The sequence below is a fragment of the Puntigrus tetrazona genome, chromosome 15 (assembly GCF_018831695.1).
Source record: "Puntigrus tetrazona isolate hp1 chromosome 15, ASM1883169v1, whole genome shotgun sequence".
Classification (NCBI taxonomy): domain Eukaryota; kingdom Metazoa; phylum Chordata; class Actinopteri; order Cypriniformes; family Cyprinidae; genus Puntigrus; species Puntigrus tetrazona.
In genome coordinates this window covers 16,091,887-16,109,609 of record NC_056713.1, presented here as the reverse complement: position 1 = coordinate 16,109,609, position 17,723 = coordinate 16,091,887, and positions in this window count along the sequence as shown.

The window sequence follows — 17,723 nt, the reverse complement described above, 5'->3', positions numbered from 1 at the left end:
CGATTAGATTCTGATATATTTTGTAAGTCTATAATCTAGAATTTTCAGCCTGTTTTTGTATGGTATAGTAAACGGAAAGAAATGCTGTTGGAGCGTATGGTCACTGATATATTGTTGACTAAAACAAAAAATATATAATTTTTGGTAAATTAAAGTATTAAATGAAAAAAATATATTGTCTGAATACTGAAACCTCAGCGCATAAAAATAATAAAAACCTAAATTTCAAATGAAAATTAACAAGCTAAGCAAATTCTAAATATTAATAAATACTATAAAATTATAGAAAATTGTAATATAAACCCAATCATCATATTTTATGTGATTTACTTTTGTTAGCTTGGGAGAGCTATTGAAGTGTTTGGAAATTATATTTGGAGCTATAAAAATGACAAAAAACAAAACAATTGGCTTTCAAACACATTTCCTGAACACGCCCACTATGACCCATTTGTTGAACAAACAGATAGCTCCTTCCCAAAGATACACCATTGGTTGATCTAATGTTGCTGTGTCAAGGGGGTCTGGATGCTCAATTATCAAGCAGCACAAATGTTTTTACATTTTTTGAGCCACTTGTAGTTTTAAGTAGGACTGTCAGTCTTAACATTAAATGCTAAATAACCCATTCCAACATACATATGTAATAGGCACAAATCAATTTGAAATCAATAACAGCATAAGAATGTTTAAGAATTTGAAATATTAAAAATCTATTTAATATATCCTTCTGCTGTATATAATTATATACCCAACCCGGGAGACCATTATAAGCATAATGAGCATCATTACAATTCCAGCAGAAGAAAAATCACATGTAAATGAGAGCAAGAAAAAAAAAATATCACTGCCTCTCCTTCTGAAGTTTTTCAATCTGTTTGAGAGCAGGGGTTTAATGCGAAAGCTACCGTGCATCCGTGCAAGTATTTTTGAGGATGCTGTGCCACCGGTCTACCCTTGACACATTGACATCAAGCTACTGTCATGTGACACTCTGTCATTGGCCACCTGGCAGATCCTCCACCTTCTCACGACCTCATCCTCCAGTGACCTGAGGCTCTGGGCCTGGGCCCGGCCCGTCAGGCCCCTCCCTCTGCTCCCCCTGCTGCGGGAAGGTCGAACGGGTCATCGTGTCCTCATCTGTAATCCGCTGCCATTCGTCAGCAGTCGAGGCCGGAGGAGGCAGCCTCGCTACGAGGGGAGAATGCCCAATTAGGCAGCTGTCACACAAAGCAGAGGCTGCAGAAAGAGAGTGAGAGAGGAGAGGGGGAGGCCGGGGGAAAAAATCATCCCCTCCTGTTTGTGGAGAGGACAAGCAGCTGCGGGTGCCAATTACAGTGATATGTTAACCATTTCCACCCTAGAGCAGAGGGAGAGGGGAACGAGGCTCTCTAACCCTTGCTTTGTATCCCGGTGGAATTCCTCTAGTGGGTCCTATGTTTACAACCACCGTCACATTCAGATGAGGGACTTGACTCAAATTATAGCACCTCAACTGTTAACAGCGCTGAGCTGCAAACGCATCCCTATATATCCGTTGCATTTGTGTGTTTGCGTCCCTCTCTGTTAACGAAACAGCAATGCATTTTGTAGTAGTGCAAAGAGGTACGGTGACTGCTATATATCTTGACAATGAAGACAAAGCTGTCGATCAACGAGTCATGTGCCAATTCAAACTCAAGCCATGTTTTTCCATCCAGCGAAAATGTTTCAATTTAAATGCGTTTCAAAAAATGTCTACATTTCATAACGCAGTCAAAAACGTATAATTGAATAAAACCGAAAAACCATTGTGTTGAAAGGGACTGTTCCCCTACTGTACTTCCCCTACCATTTTAAAATAACATTTCTATTTTTATATATTTTTAACATCCTGTGATAATAGAAATTTTTAATAGAAAAAAAAATTAGGTCTTAAATTTTACTTGATAATTTTAGTGCATCTTCCTGGGTAAAATTAGTAATTTCTTAAAGATGTTACTGACGCCAAATCTTCGAACATCAGTGTAAGCAATCACAGTATTTTATGTTTGTCAGTGTTTTGTATCATCTACCATCCTCTCAATGTCTTTGTGAATGCCTGAGTGACAAAAAAATGCAACCTTGTACATAAAACTGTAAACTATTTTGATTACTGTAATTACTGAAAAGACCCCAACCTTTTATTGTGAATTCCCATGAGGGGTCAGCCTTTAATTAGGGGGGTAAATCTACACAGCCAAACCCTCAGACAGGTTATGCTGTTAAAAAAGAGATAACCCAAACTTAAACGCAAAAAGAGATAAAACAGCTGCAAGCACGGCCTTTATCGAATTGAAGAGACCAAAGGGGACCATTTTCTTATCCTGCAACTCGCTCACAGACCTCAGGTTCCTCTTTTCTCTACTGTCACAATCTCCTCCTGTTTCACATGCCCCAGAAAGAGCAGGCAAGTACAGTTACCGAATGCTACAAGTTTAATCAGAGATGAATGAGGCGCTGGAAGGGAGAAGGAGCTGACTCGAGGCTGAATAATCGCTCCTTTTCTTAATTAAATGATTGAAGAAAAGCCAGCACATTAAAAGGAAGACAGTGCCTCGGTCCCCTGCCTTTTCCCTAGATGAGAGAGAAGTTATTAACACAGTAAAGTCTCTGCAGTCATCAGAGCCAAACGCATGAGTCTAGAAAAGGGGCAGAGAGTTTTCAAGGATGTGACCGGACAGAGACAACTGTTAACTTAACACAAGGTGCACAAGGCAGCTCCTTATAAGACCAAAACTGCAGCTTTACAGCAAAGCTTCAAAACCATTTCATTCAGTATCTGACCAGTACAGGGGAACAATGCAGTACATTACGTACACAAAACATATACGTTTCATTTAAAAGCATGTCAACAAACCATGTTATATACACGGCTAGATGGGAAGTTGATCCCTACAGGCATTTCCATATTTCATGAGATTTTAGTCACATTTCCAGAGATCCAGGGGCTTATCAAATATAGGTCTTGTTATATGGTTTTTAGTGAGGACTACAAGTTGACTCTGCAGTAAAACTGTATGTAGTGTAGATGTGTTGACAAGTTACATAAGCAGGTTTCTTCCCTTTTTGTGTCATGTAGGTGCCATGAATAATATACTACCAACCATCTGCTAGCGTTCAAGACATTCCTCATGCAATAATATCAACAGTAATACATTTAAGTCGGAATAAAATTACAAAGTCAGTACAAGCAAAACACACACACCTACAGACACATATGCGAATTATGTATTATGTATACATTATGTTAAACTTTTTAAAAAGTAATTTATCCATGTGACGCAAAGATGAATATTCAGCAGTCAATTAACAGTCAACGTGTTATCATCAACGCTGAAAACAATGCTGATTAATATTTGTGTGCCAAATATTATGTATTGTTTTAGACACCGATGAATAGAAAGTTCAAAAGCGCAGAATTTATTGGAATTTTTAATCTTAATTTCATGTAAATTTAATCAATTTAGCTGAACAAATAATATTACATTTCTTAAAAAAAAAAAAAAAAAAACACTAACCCCCAAACTAATTTTGAGTGAACGAATATGATCATCATACAGTACACCGTATATAACAGTTCCACAGTACCATCATAAAGCCTCAGAAAGCAGCTATACTTTTTCTGATCGTCATGGTAACGCAGCATCTAAAAAGCGCAGCGGCTACCCACGGAGCAGCTAGCGGTAGGCCTCCACCGCACATGGGCTTTTTATGTACCTCCAACTGTCCCTCCTGTGTTCCTGGCCTGCGCTCTGTACTACGGCCCACTCCCAAAAGAGCTGACAGTACACTTTCCATCGGTTTGACTTAAATAATAATAAGCACTTTTGAAGGACTTGAAAAAGACAAAAGTAATGAACACAACTCAGGAGAGGCAATCGCTGTCCTGACACAGACGGATGGACATGGCGAAGCCTGTCAGTTCTACAGTTGCTAATTAGCAGAAATTAAGTTGGATTAAAAACTTAATGGGGGGGCTGATAACAGTGCAAGACGCGAAGCTGAACGAGTCAGCAAACCTTTGACGGGCTTTCTCTTTAAAAGCAACGTTTACACAGTTGTTCTCTCTCCCTCGATCCTCTTGTCCTATTTTCCGTTTGGTTATTTATTAATGAGCGTCAAACAGTAGCAGAAACACTTTCAAATGATAGCATAGCCTTGCTCGTGTCTGACACCAGTTTAGGTTAGACAGACAAACCAGTCATCCAACAATCGACTAATCGATTATCGCTTACAATGTTATTTTTTTACAACGGCACCACAAATGGGACGCAACCTTCTTGAGAGGGCTAATGTGTGCTTTGCTTTGCTTTAGCATGCTAATAATGAAGGGTGTAGGAATGATCTGAAAAGTGGTGGGAATGTAATATAAAATACTTGGCTTGCTTCATGAATATTAATTAGGTGACAAAGATTGCTAAGTTATCCTAACACATTTTCTGAAAGGCAATTACATTGGTGCTGGCCACGATATGATTACCATTTACCATTTGCGTATTCGTTTAATCCACTGCCAGCTCCACTGGGTGCCAGAAGCTTTCGCTTGTTTTTAAAGGCAATAGATTAATGTGAACTTCAGAAATCATTTTAATATGCAGATTTTGCTATAGAAACATTTCTTATTATCAACGTTGAAAACAGTTGTACGGATTTAAATATTTGTATGTATATATCTTCACATTAAACACTGTTTAATGAGAACGGCAAAAAAATTTAAAATTCTTTTGTACAATGCCCAAGCAAAATCAAACTATTATTATACATATTTTCTGAAAGTCTCCAATTCATTGTTAAAGCATTGTTATAATTAACTTCAACTAAAACTCTTACAAATTGTTACCGGAGTTGGAATAATGTATTAATAAAATAAATAATAAATATTATATTAAGAATTTAAATTGAATAAAATAGCTAAATTGTAGAAATATTTAAAAATATCAATTATGATGTTACATAAACAAATTACGAAAACTAAAATAAAAAATTAAACTGAAAATACAAAAAAGGCTAAATAAAAAATATCCATTAACATTATATTAGTACTTTCAATATTAGTATATTATATTAGTACTGTAAAAAAAGTCCCTTAAAGAGTTTACCTCAACATGTCAGTCAATTTTGTCATTAATTACTCACCATCAAACCCATAAGACAAATTACACAAATTACAATTAGTTATGGTTACTTTGCGCAAACAGTAACTGAATTAGTAACTGAGTTACATATTTTTAAAGTAACTAATTACCATGGAAAGTAACTATTGCGTTAAATTAATTAATTAAAAAAAATCTAATGGCAAAGATGATATTCGATGCCCTCAATATTATATGTTAAATTAATTAAATAAACACTAAATATAATTATTTTCATAAAACATCGTACATCTACACTATTTATCTACGGACATATAGCAGCAGTCAGTCAAGAATTGTAATATAATATTATTATAATTTAGCATTATAGGAAGATAGAACTTTATTAATCAGAATTACCAAGTATGAATCTTTGTCATGTTGATAGGACTGGTGGTGGTGCTTGTTTATCATTATATATTCTCCACTACCAGAGAAACCGGCAGTTCTTAAAAGCTAAGGAACTCCATGATTTTGACAGTAAAACACAACAAAGTAACAAAAATGTAAACAAATATTGTTTACATATGGCACGTCAAGTCTGCATGTTATGAAAGATCTTGCTCCATATCTTTGCGTGTGAGGCAAAGCAAAGTGTATGGTACGTCAAATATAGCTACACTGCATCCATTCTGCTGGACTGGAAATTCAATTATAATAATATCTAAATAAATTATAGTAACCCCACATTTTGTAACGGGGGCAAAACAGTCATTTGTTTGATTACGCAGTTAGTAATGCTGTTTAATTATAATGCCTTTATTCCCATCGCTGGTCATGAATATATGATATCAATATATCATCTGTGGTATTGTATGTACATCACAATAACATCCGTTTAGCAGAGAATGTAAGCGTATGCCATCTCAATATCCTGAGTGCTCAGCGCTGATCACATAAAAGAACTATAAAGGCTTGAAACGGCACAGAATTTAAAGGTGCATTAATTTCGGAGCCGAGTTTGAGATAACTCATACTTAAGTCAAATAAAACCCCCTGACGTGACAAACGGTCCTACCGAGAGGCAGCCAGGGAACAGCATGTCTCAAGTTGTCGGCAAATGGGAGAGATGAGTAAAAACGGCTGAGCAAATGAGGCCCTGGCTGCGCTCACACAGAGCAAAGTGAACTGTTTACTCAGAGCACACAGGGGAAGATGACTTTTACTGCAACCCCATCCTCGCTCCTTCCCTTCCCCCACTCGCTCTCTCAGTAACACACACTCTTCCTCTCTGTCTGTAGTGAGTGAATGTCAGAGGGTGAGTGTGTGTGACCTTGAGTCGCGTCAGAAGCACAGCGAGGGTCGTGCTGCCTGCAGGCGTCCTTGAACTGCATCTGCAAGACAAAAAAAAAAAAAAAAAAACCCTTCACGGTACCCTGATAGATATCTCAAATATCCTGCCTTTCTCTAACGGCCGCCTGCGCTATCAGTCCCTGTGATGAAAAATTTCATAGAGCCCGTGTACCTCTAACCTCACACCACAGAGGAATCACAGAGTTATCTGCTTGTCTAGCCAAAGATACGATTTGCAATATGAAGGCAGTGCATCGTCTAAGAGATGACACATGGGAGGGAATCGAAGTATAAGAGAGCTTAAAAGGAGGTCAGATAGCTTACGCACACTGATGTAGTGTTTCTCCGCTTCGAATGCCATCCATAACAGGGACATGCATGCCATGCCACCCAATTACATAAAGGAGGTGTGGAAATGCAATGCAATCAGAATTTATGTAAGCCATAAATGTAATTGTTAATCATTGTATATTTTTAAGTAAATGCAAACCGTTTTATGTAATTACACCTAATTTGTTTGCCATTTATAATAACGGTGCCACACAATTACATAAACGGGGCCATTTCAGCAAAAAATGGCTAAAAACATTATTTGGTGTTTTTTGAAGGAAAACAGTAAAGCACAACAAACTGTAGTTTCATTTAAAGTAATTACTCTGACAATTAAAAAATAAACTTCGATCGTTAGTAATAAGTTAATAAAATGTTTATGTATTATACATAATATTTATGTCTTATATAATATAAAAAAAAATATTACATTCAGAAATGTTAATTTCAGCTCAAAACATTCTGTTTTCTAATTAATTAACATTATTTTTACAATTCCATGAACTACTCTGAACGCTATTGCATTAACACTTCGTGGATGCTCACCCTAGATAGACTGGCTTTTTCTGGGCGGTCAAAAACAGATACATGCAGAGCTTTTACAACGTGAACGATGACAGATTCTCAGAGGCCCGGGCCCCCTTCCGAGGAAGTAGAATTGACCCCCTCGGCAGATGAAACCCTACACCCTGCCAATCGTAGCCACACTGGTACCCAGCTGTTCTTGTCCTGCACTTGGGTGTGCTTCAGCCTGCATAGAGCGGTTTTTAGTTTAACCTCAAGAGGGTGATCAGGAGGGGACGGAATTTAGCGTTGTTCATCATCCCAGCCTGGTATGGCTGAAAACATGTTGCCAGATATCTTATCTGAAAATACTATGCATGCAGGTTGGCCTGCAGAGCTAAGTTTACACGAGTCACTGGAATGCTAGGACACATTTGCCTTTCACAACACTCAAGATTCATACAGTAACAAGTAGTAAAAAATCAGAACTCGTTAATGTTGAAATTGGCAAACATTTAGGCGAAAATCCTTGTTCTTAACAGGAATATGCTGTGGGGAAATTTGAGCATAGTGGTATCCATTTCTCATGTGGCAACGGGTTGAACAACTGCCAGGGGTCCTGATAAGGAACCGAGACCAGGTGACCCTGAGATCAGAGGTTATGTTCATGAACAAAATGGAAAGGCTAATTAGTTAGTCTGTCTTCCACTTTAATTAAGGCAAAAAAAAATTTTTTTAAATTTTAAAAAACACAGAACAAAAGAGGCAGCTTGGCAAAATAAAAATAAAATACTTTTTTATGCATTTTCTCTATAGGCTGAATAATTAAATATTAATATAACGTAAAATAAGATTAATATTAAAAATAAAAATGAAGATTTTTCTGTTGCTCTGAAACACATCTTGAAGTATTAAAACATCTGTCTTAACATTCTCGTGCTTTCTCTTTAGGAAACTTTTGCTCATAAAAGAGATGGCAAATCATGGCAAAGTCAAATACAAAATCATATGCAAAAAAAATTAGCATACCTAGCAAAATCATCAGACTGTACTGAATCGATGTCATATTTTCATATTTGTAATAACCTTTCAAATCTATGTAATTCTATTCCACAAAATTCCAAATTCTGTTCCAAGCCATTTAAACTTATTTCACTGGGACTCTTTGCTTTGTGCCGGAAAAAATAGGTCACATATAGACTTCCACTTTTTTTGACCGGACAAAAGAAAAGTTCAGCTGAGTTTTATCACATAACTCAGCAGAGACCACCTTCATTAACCCCAGCGAAGAGAGATCAAGCTCTCATATTGCCAGATGTGCTTTGGAGCCCTTATCAGCCAGCATGTATGTGAGACAGGCTGATCTTAATTAAATACTGCTCCTATCCAAAGGCTATGCAGCACACTCGTTTTTACTCCCTTCACTGCTGCCTTTTCCCATTCAGGGAGGAGATTATTTCAGCGGCTAATGGCGGAGGACTCTAAAAATCCCTTGCCTTATTAAGTAACATATTGTGCCTCATGCTATCTTAAGCAAATGGTTTCGCTGGAACTCGCTAGAATTCAAAGCCGAGACCTAACACCGTGGCTTTGGCCGTGACAGGTTGCCTCAATGCGGAGTCACAAATTTACTCACTTGTTAGGTAGCAAATGGTGCTTGTTGTTACAATTCTCAATTTGAACTCATCAACATCAACAGTCCCCTGTGTGTTAACGTGGTCTATTTTAATTCACATTCAAATATGGCGTAAACGGTATAGCTGAGGATTTGAAACTTTTTAATACGTGATAAAAACCTGTGAGCTTCTCAGGTCACATGTTCTTGCGTTCAAAAATAGTTTGATGGAGTGCTGTTGAATGTAACCGTGGTTTTTGTTTTTTTTTTAAGTTTATCATCTTAAATGTGACCCAAATGACATGATATGCTTACAAACAAGACGGTACTTTACATAGACCATCTATTTTAAAAGAACAGACAGAACACAACAGACATGTGTAGTGTATAAACACCCAAAGTCTACCATGGGTAGAGCAAAAGAAAAAAATCAATTGCAAAACATTTCTGTGAACTGTCAGTCAGTGATTGGTTTATGTTCACTGATATGGAAATAGAACTATAAAACAATATACTGACTTTATGAAATATCTATCCAATGCTTTCACTTCCAAAACAGTGATACTGAATTACTTTGACTGTGTTTTTTTTGCATATATTGGTTAACTTGATTAATTATCAGGTATTACTATCTACATACTACTTAAATCGCTTGACTTACCATATAATTTTTTACACATCCTATAGTTTTCACTAATATACACAACAACTTAATTTATTGTTACAACTATGTTTATACAAACAATATTAGAGATCACAAATTACTTTATTTTGGCTTTATACTTATAATAAGTGTGGAATTTTTGGGGAAATTGTAGATACCGTGGTAAATTTTACACTGGGACTCAATTTTCCATTAAAGTCTGGTGCGACAGGGCTCAATGTAAATAACAAGCTAGTGTAAAAATAGACTTTTTGTGCTCTGGAAAATGTTCTCGTGTTGGCCTAGTCTGCGTTTTGTGTCTTTCACATACCTTCCAGCCTGCAAACTGCCTGTCTAACCCTCGTCCGACCTTCAGCCGAGAGAGAGGCAAACATGGTTGACCTGCCACTAAACTTTCCCCGGCTGGATGATAAGCGCTTGTTTAATTATATTCATCTACATGGATCTGACATTGTTCCAGGATGATGTCAGAGCTCAGCAAGGTTAGCGGGAGCTGAAAGTGGATGGGAATGTTAAAGCCACCCACTGCAGCACTTTGCAGGCAGCAACTTTATTTTCTGCTTTGTTCCACGAGCTCAGAGGGCAGCTTCACTATCCGCTGTTACCGAGGGCATACAAGGGCATCCGCCGAACCGGTTGGGAACACTGTGGAAGATTGCATTAAAAAGAAATAAATGTCACTCAAACGTGAAATACGGCAGCTCTGCGTGCTAATAGACTATTGGATGCCAGCCCACGACAAAACGTTTGCGAAATGAGCAAATTTTGGGTTTTATACGCTATAATAATAGTGTTGTTTTTCGATGAGGTAACTTTCAACTCAATGTTTCGAAATTTGAGCAAACGCAATCAAGTTTTAAAGAGGTACGCCCTATTTTTTGCACGAACTAGGGGTGTGGGCGTGCACATGGAGGACATGCCAGTGTTTTCATGACAACAGCAGGTCTTGTGAAGTGATCACTCAAAGCCAGGTCAATTCCCTTTGATAGATAGGTTTATGTGTGTGCACCTCAGGGGGGGAAGAGTACGCAGGGCTGCTATAAAACATCTTTAATGGCTGAACCCGGTGCTGCTCCAGTCTTCATCTCATTTACAGGCAACTTGGATGTTTTATCACCTTCAGCTCTCCTTGCTAGCCTCGCCACCCACACGAACAGAACAGGCGGATGGTGGATGAGCAGACCCGAGCGCCAATTATATCATTGCCCTTATTTACGCCATTCAAATGTTTTCAGGTCAGCTCTAATCTCCTCCTAATCAGCGAGGTCAAACCACAAAAAAGTGCATATTGCTTCAAAAAAAAAACAGGCCAGCTAAATCAGAGGCGTCTAGCTGCGAATGTCAGGCGAACCGCAATTGCATAAGCAACAAAATGGCACATAAAAGCTGAAAATTGTCAGCCTGCTGTGCATAAAATGGAGGTTAACTGAAGCATGTGTGAAATTGTGCCACTGCAGTTGACCGGAGTTGAGGTCTGGTTGGGTCACGTCGACGTGTATCAAAAGGGTATTAAGGTCGTAACTGTCATTTTAGATTATCACAAATCAGCTTAGATTTGCTCTGAAAACAGATCGATTTGCATGTAAGTGGAATCCTAATACAACTTATCCCATCTTATTTAACATACTGTGCTAGCGAGACCGAAACTTAGTCAACAGTGTGTCAAAATGCAGATGTTTACAATTACAAAATAACTCTAGGTGCAGATTAAAACAATAAGGTTCTGCTATCAGCAAAATTTGACAATCCAACAAGTGGCTTTCACTTTATGCACTTTGGCCCAAATAATTCTACCCTAGCATAGCAGTTCTGATTCTGTGTTCTAGTTCCTTTCTGCTGATGCCACAAATGAACACAGCACAGCAAAAAAAAGTTACCATGAGGTTTGTGCTAAGAACAATCACATCAGTCTGCCCATCTAGAATGGTGGAGAAAGGACCAAATCTATCTATTTTTTGTGTCTGAAGTGCCTGAAGTCTTTAATGGGAGGTTTTTAAAAAATCCTCTTTCTGTAATGACATTTTAGTACAAAACTTTGTTGGTGGAATACGTCATAAAACACTTAAGGTCATGCTAATCTGTCTCGGAGCAGGGGAATTAAAATAGCCAGGCTCACATCATGTACAGAGGACGTGTCCTTCCAAATATTCAACTTCTTTAACTACCAATATGGGCTTTTTGACAGCAAATTCATAAATTATTACTTTTGATCACTCAATTTTGAGTTTGTGGAAACCCAATCATACATATGATTAAAAAATAATTTTAAATATGACAGAAAATAATGAGGAAGGGTTTTTTTAAAAGACACTACTATATGGTTTTATAATATATATATATATATAATAATGTATTTTTAAAAATGATAAGAATAATTTTATTTTTAGACGTATATAAAAACAATAACAAAATAATGTTTTATTAACCTATTGAAAATGATCAATAAATATACACTATTTTAAATGTTTTTGAAAGCAGTCTCTTATGTTCACCAAGGCTGCATTTATTTGATAAAAATACAGCAAAAACGGTAATATTGTGCAATATTACAATTAAAAATTTGTACTTTCTCTTAAATAGATTAAAAATAGAATTTATTGGCAAAGCTGAATTTCCAGCATCATTACTCCACTCTTCAGTGTCTCATGATTCTTCATAAATCCAAGCAGTTTCTTACTATTATCAATTAGTGCTGTCAAATGATTAATCATGATTTATCGCACCCAAAACAAATGTTTTCATGTTTTCGTTTACATGAGTGCGTACTGAGCATATGTATTGTGTATATATAAATACACAAAGTATATATTTTAAAAAATATTTACATATATTTACATACATGTATATTTATATTCATTTAATTTACATATAAATGCGTTTAAAATATAAATACAGATAATTTTTCTTAAATATATACATGGATGCGTGTGTATTTATACAATCATAAACACAAATCATAAATATACACAGTAAACAAACATATGTAAACAAAAACTTTTATTTCGGGTGCAAATTAATCGTTTGACAGCGCTCATAATCAATACTGATATGTTGTGCTACTTTATATTTTAGTGCAATCTTTTATATTACTGAATAGAAAGTTAAAAATCGCAGCACCTTTACTGTCACCCACCCACCAAAATAATAATAATGATCACTTTCACCTTAGTTCATCCTAAATAGCCTGGCCTAACACTTTACTTGAGGCTCTTACCTTCCACAGATAAAAAAATAAAAAATCATATGTTCAGGTGATCACAGCTTTCTTCCTGGAGCCTTGTTTGCTCCGGCGAGATCATTGTTCATAATTAACCCACATCACTGGTCGAGGGAAGATCATGAGTCCCGACCTGACAAAACAGCTTATTAAAGTGTGCTTGATCTTGGTGTGGATGTCAACCTAAACTGGACACACTACCGCCAAACAGCATTAATCCACTCATTAGGGCAAGCTGATGCCCACTAAAGATGCCCACTAAAAATACACCAACGAACAGTAAAGTGCTGTTCCAAAGCAGCCTGTATGATAATTATCTCAGCCTGGTGGGAAACAATCTGGCCCTCTGGGTCAGGTCTAAGGCCGTGAGCGAGGGTGACAATAACGTCATCCTCAACGGTGTTACCAAGACATGTCCGCCACTTCCAAGGTCTCGCAGAGCTGCTGTCTTTAGTATGCGCTACTTGGGGGAAGGGTAATGTTCTGATTTACTGATTACTATCAAATGGAAAAACAGCTGCCCCTTTGTGATGAATGAGGTGACACTTTTTGTTCAAAGCGCCAGTAAAACCTTTAAACGAAGCACAAATGACCACAACAAAAAGACTACACCTCTCTAGCGACGCAAAATCACCAAGAATTAACATATCAAAGTGGCATGTAGAAAACACAGGACTGTAATGTTTACCCAGCTGTCCCTAGTGTTTCTGTCTCTCCATCACCGCAAATTCCTTCCACAGTCCAAACACGGAGGGCAACCAGACTACAGCACAAAAAAAAAAAGTGCCATGAGCTGAACTCAACAAAACCGCATCCCCCGGGTAACGGCATGAACTACACACCCACAACGTGTTGTGAAGGGGTGCCTGCTGTTGCTCAGTAACAGATTAGCCCAGTTTATGCTTTAGCGCGGTGGATCCGCTGCCCATCACCGCTCGCTCTCTGCCAAATCATGGCCAGAGGACTTTCCAGACACTCACGCTAAACAGCCCTTGACCATGAACTGTCTGACTGTTCAAACATTTTCAAAAACCTTGAACACTTCTCTGTGATGCCCATACTGCCACAGAACTTGTCTGCAATCTATTTTTCAGTTTCAGCCGCCTTCGGAAATAACAGCAATGGTATTTAGCTCTGAAATGGACAAAGCATACAAGAAAATATTAAATGTTTTTAAAGAACATATTATTTTGGCTGAACATGGTGTTCTCTTTCATTCTCAGTGCCTCTGGCAACAAGAAGTTAATTTACTAGCTGTAGAGAGACCCATTTGAGAAAACGGAGACTGATGATAAAGAATGGAGAAACTATTAGAAAATAAAGCAGAAAGAAAATTTGTTTCCCACTGCATCGAAAGCCCAAACTCACATACATACACACATACATACATACACACACACATATACATATAACATTATATTACATTATTAATATGACTTGTGCCACATTTGAATAAATAACACACATATGCACATGTATCGGTTTAAAAATCAAGGTATAAGCAGTACAGCAGAATATCTTCCAGCTGACACATTTCCACCTTGGCACATAATATATCATCAGACCATCCTACCCTAATCTAAACTCTGAAAAGGCCAATGCACTGTACAAGCAGACTGTAATATCCAGCGTTTGTATTCAAAGTGGTGACACAATCTTTTCTCACCATATGTTATAGATTACCAGGCAATGAATTCTGTTTAATTAACTCTTAAGAAACACCTTGAAGGTCTAAGTTCAAGCTGTGCATTATTTTCTTGATCTGCTCGCCACAGAGCCGTTTTTGTCTCGGCAGGCAACCGTTGGATTAGATTTTCCTAACGACATCTAGCAAGCATGACCTCATATCTTATCGAACTGGGTACACAAAAATGCAGCCGGTGAAATCACCCGTGTCGTAATGTCGCCACAGAGCTCCTTCGAAAGACTTTACTTTCACAGTACCTGCCAGAAACCAGTCTCAAACATAAAGAGCATGATCAAGAGACAGTCATGGCCCCAAAAAGTGGGTTTGTTGATTCCCGCACCTTTCATGCGGCTTTCAACGTGGCGATAAATCCATTACCTCAGCCTCACGTCCATCTCACATGCTGCTGTCCTCTCTCACCATATATCAATCTTCTCAGTCATTCATAAATTCTAAAAATCCCCTTTTAGTTAATTGCCAAAGCAATTTAATTTCTAAAAAAGCCCTCTGAAGAGCAAGTCATAATGAAGTAGGGATACATCCAGCGACTCTCTCTGACAACGCTGCTCTTTTTGCGCTTGCTGGTTGTGAGTGGATGAACAGTGAAAGATGCTTGCATTAAAGCCATATAATTATGTGAGGGTGAAGCACTCCACAGCTCGGCTTATTGTAGCAGACACAATGCCCTTGCCTGAGCTCTGTAGGCTCCAGAAAGGACAGGCGGCTAAGAAGTTGTGAAGGACAATCCCCCCTAATAGGACAGCACTGCGGCGGCCTTGGACTCTGAATTCTCTGCTCGACAGGGGACATACATCAATCCGTCAGCCCAGCCACAGACAGCCCTGTAACCTTCAAAAGTCTCAGGATCGGTGAGGAATGATTGGCATTCGAGTGAGCCACTTTTCTCAGTGGGCTTTGCTTCATATAACACAGGGTGGTTAAATTAAGACACCATTGAATAACAGTCTTAAGTCCAATTTAACTATCGCCCCTACTGCGTCCTCTCAAGCCTTCAATTATGCTGATCCTGCCACACGGTGACCTGCGAAAACCTTTATCCCCACAGTCATTAAAGCTGTCTAGAGACCTAGACGCAGGAGCCAGGGCAATACATGTTGGAAATGATCGGCTCAAGCCACCATTCTAATCCAAAACTGACTGCTGAACCAAAATGTAGCGGTTTTGGCGAATATTTCTGGAAAATATTTGCAGAATCAGCCAACATCCAAACCAACTAAAAGAGTGAAAGTTCTAAAAGTCACCGTGACATTTAGTCATAAGTAAGCCCAGATGGAATCTGCAGGAGCTTTTTATGTTTTCTACACCGATTTAGGAGAAAAATGTGCACAATTTTCTGTACTGTGGATTTGAATATGGTAAAAATGTTTTTAATGGAGCTGTTATTGGTATATGAAAGCATATATGAAAGCATGGGTAGCTTCTGTAAAATATTTCATGGACATTGACGTACTACAATACCTCTTAAACTGTACAAGTTGCAAGGAAACGGAAATGTGCAAACGTTTCTTATGTACTGTGATGTACACATGAGAAATGATAATAAAAAAAAATGAAGGGCAGAGACTTGATTGTATACATTAGTTGTTGACTAGTTGTTAAGATGAGGGCGTTACACTCTATTTTACAACTATTGAGGGACAAAATAGTTCCACTTTAAGTGGTCAGGTCACACATAAATACATAACCTCTACATTGTGTAGAGATGTTCTGCCAATGTTCTGTGGTGCACTAGAAATACTCACTAGTCGCAGTGCTAGTATATACTTTAACCACAAATCTTGATGCTGAAACCTCAACGGACATGTAATACATCAACTATCTATAAACAAATGTCTGAAAAATGTGACAATATAAAAAAAAAAAATGAATATGTAAGCATGTGTAGAACTTTATGAATGACTATCATTCCAACTCCACAGAAATATGTGGAACCTTCTGCGGGCACGTCTATAAAACTAAATAGGAATGAGTAAAAAGGTAGATTACGGACATAGTGCATAAAAAGCTGAAATAATCCATAAATCTTAAGGAAATGCATTCAAACCCAACCTGTTAAGTTTGGCTGCTGATTTCTGAGAGTCCTAATGCATGTGAAGTTAAGGATAGTTGCACACATGCCATAAATCGCATACCTAATATTGGCCTACTCTATAAAAACATCACTGATACACATCGCTCGCCTCAGGCTGACATTTCTATTCTACAGATGGAAAAATCATTTCTGTGGTGTACTGCTGATAGATGAGCTGGCACACGGAGACATGATTTAAGATGCTTCTTTCCTTTTGCCCTCCACTTTTGCTTACGCCATTAGTTTAATACAGGACTCTTTGCTTGCATTTGTCTTTTTTTTAAACCCCCCCCCTCCTCACGGACCACAACACGAGCCAATTTAAGAGGCACTGTAAATGTCTTTTTCTTAAAAGCTGGTGCACTGCTGAGATCTCATTGATCTCTGATGTTTACAAGATCACGTTCAGCCGGTTGTCTCTTCAACAAGAAGCTGCTTGCGCGCGCACCTCTCCTCCTGATTTATCTGACCCCGATCTCACAGTGGGCTGGCTGTAATTTTTTTCCTCACAAACTATGAATAATGTACTTCAATCTCCATTATGGTCAATCAATTATGGGTTATGATTGAGGGGCGTGGTGACCTCCTGTCTGGTAGATGATCCTGTCATTATCTCATGAACAATGAACCCCTTCCAGCCATCCATACGGAGACACACACACACAAACATTTCACCTTTTCACTCCATCCCTCCATTTCCTCATCCTTGCTTTCGTTCCACATAGTCAGATGGCATTTACTGTTCTGCCCTGTGCCTCTCCACACCAACCTCATACTCTGTCAAAGTCCAGTTACCTGAGCTTTGAAATTCAATTTGTAATATGATGAACTGACATCACAATATTATTCAGAACAACAAAAAAGCAAAGCAAGAGTTGGCAAACAACTCCGTAGGACTATGTGAGCAGCATTTAGGAGTCAGACCATATACAGAAGAGACCACAAACGTCTGTGCATTTAATCAAAAACAAAACTAAGCAAAAATGAACTGGAAGATTAGCGAATCAAGTCATTCCAAACTTGTAGGACTTTTACTAAAATATTCTGTACTGAAAGATTTTAAAGAACAGATTTTGTCAATGCAATGAAAGTAAATGGGGTCAAGAACAACATGACATGCCATTGACTTTCAATGTATTCCACAGAAAAAAAAATGTCTTACAGGTTT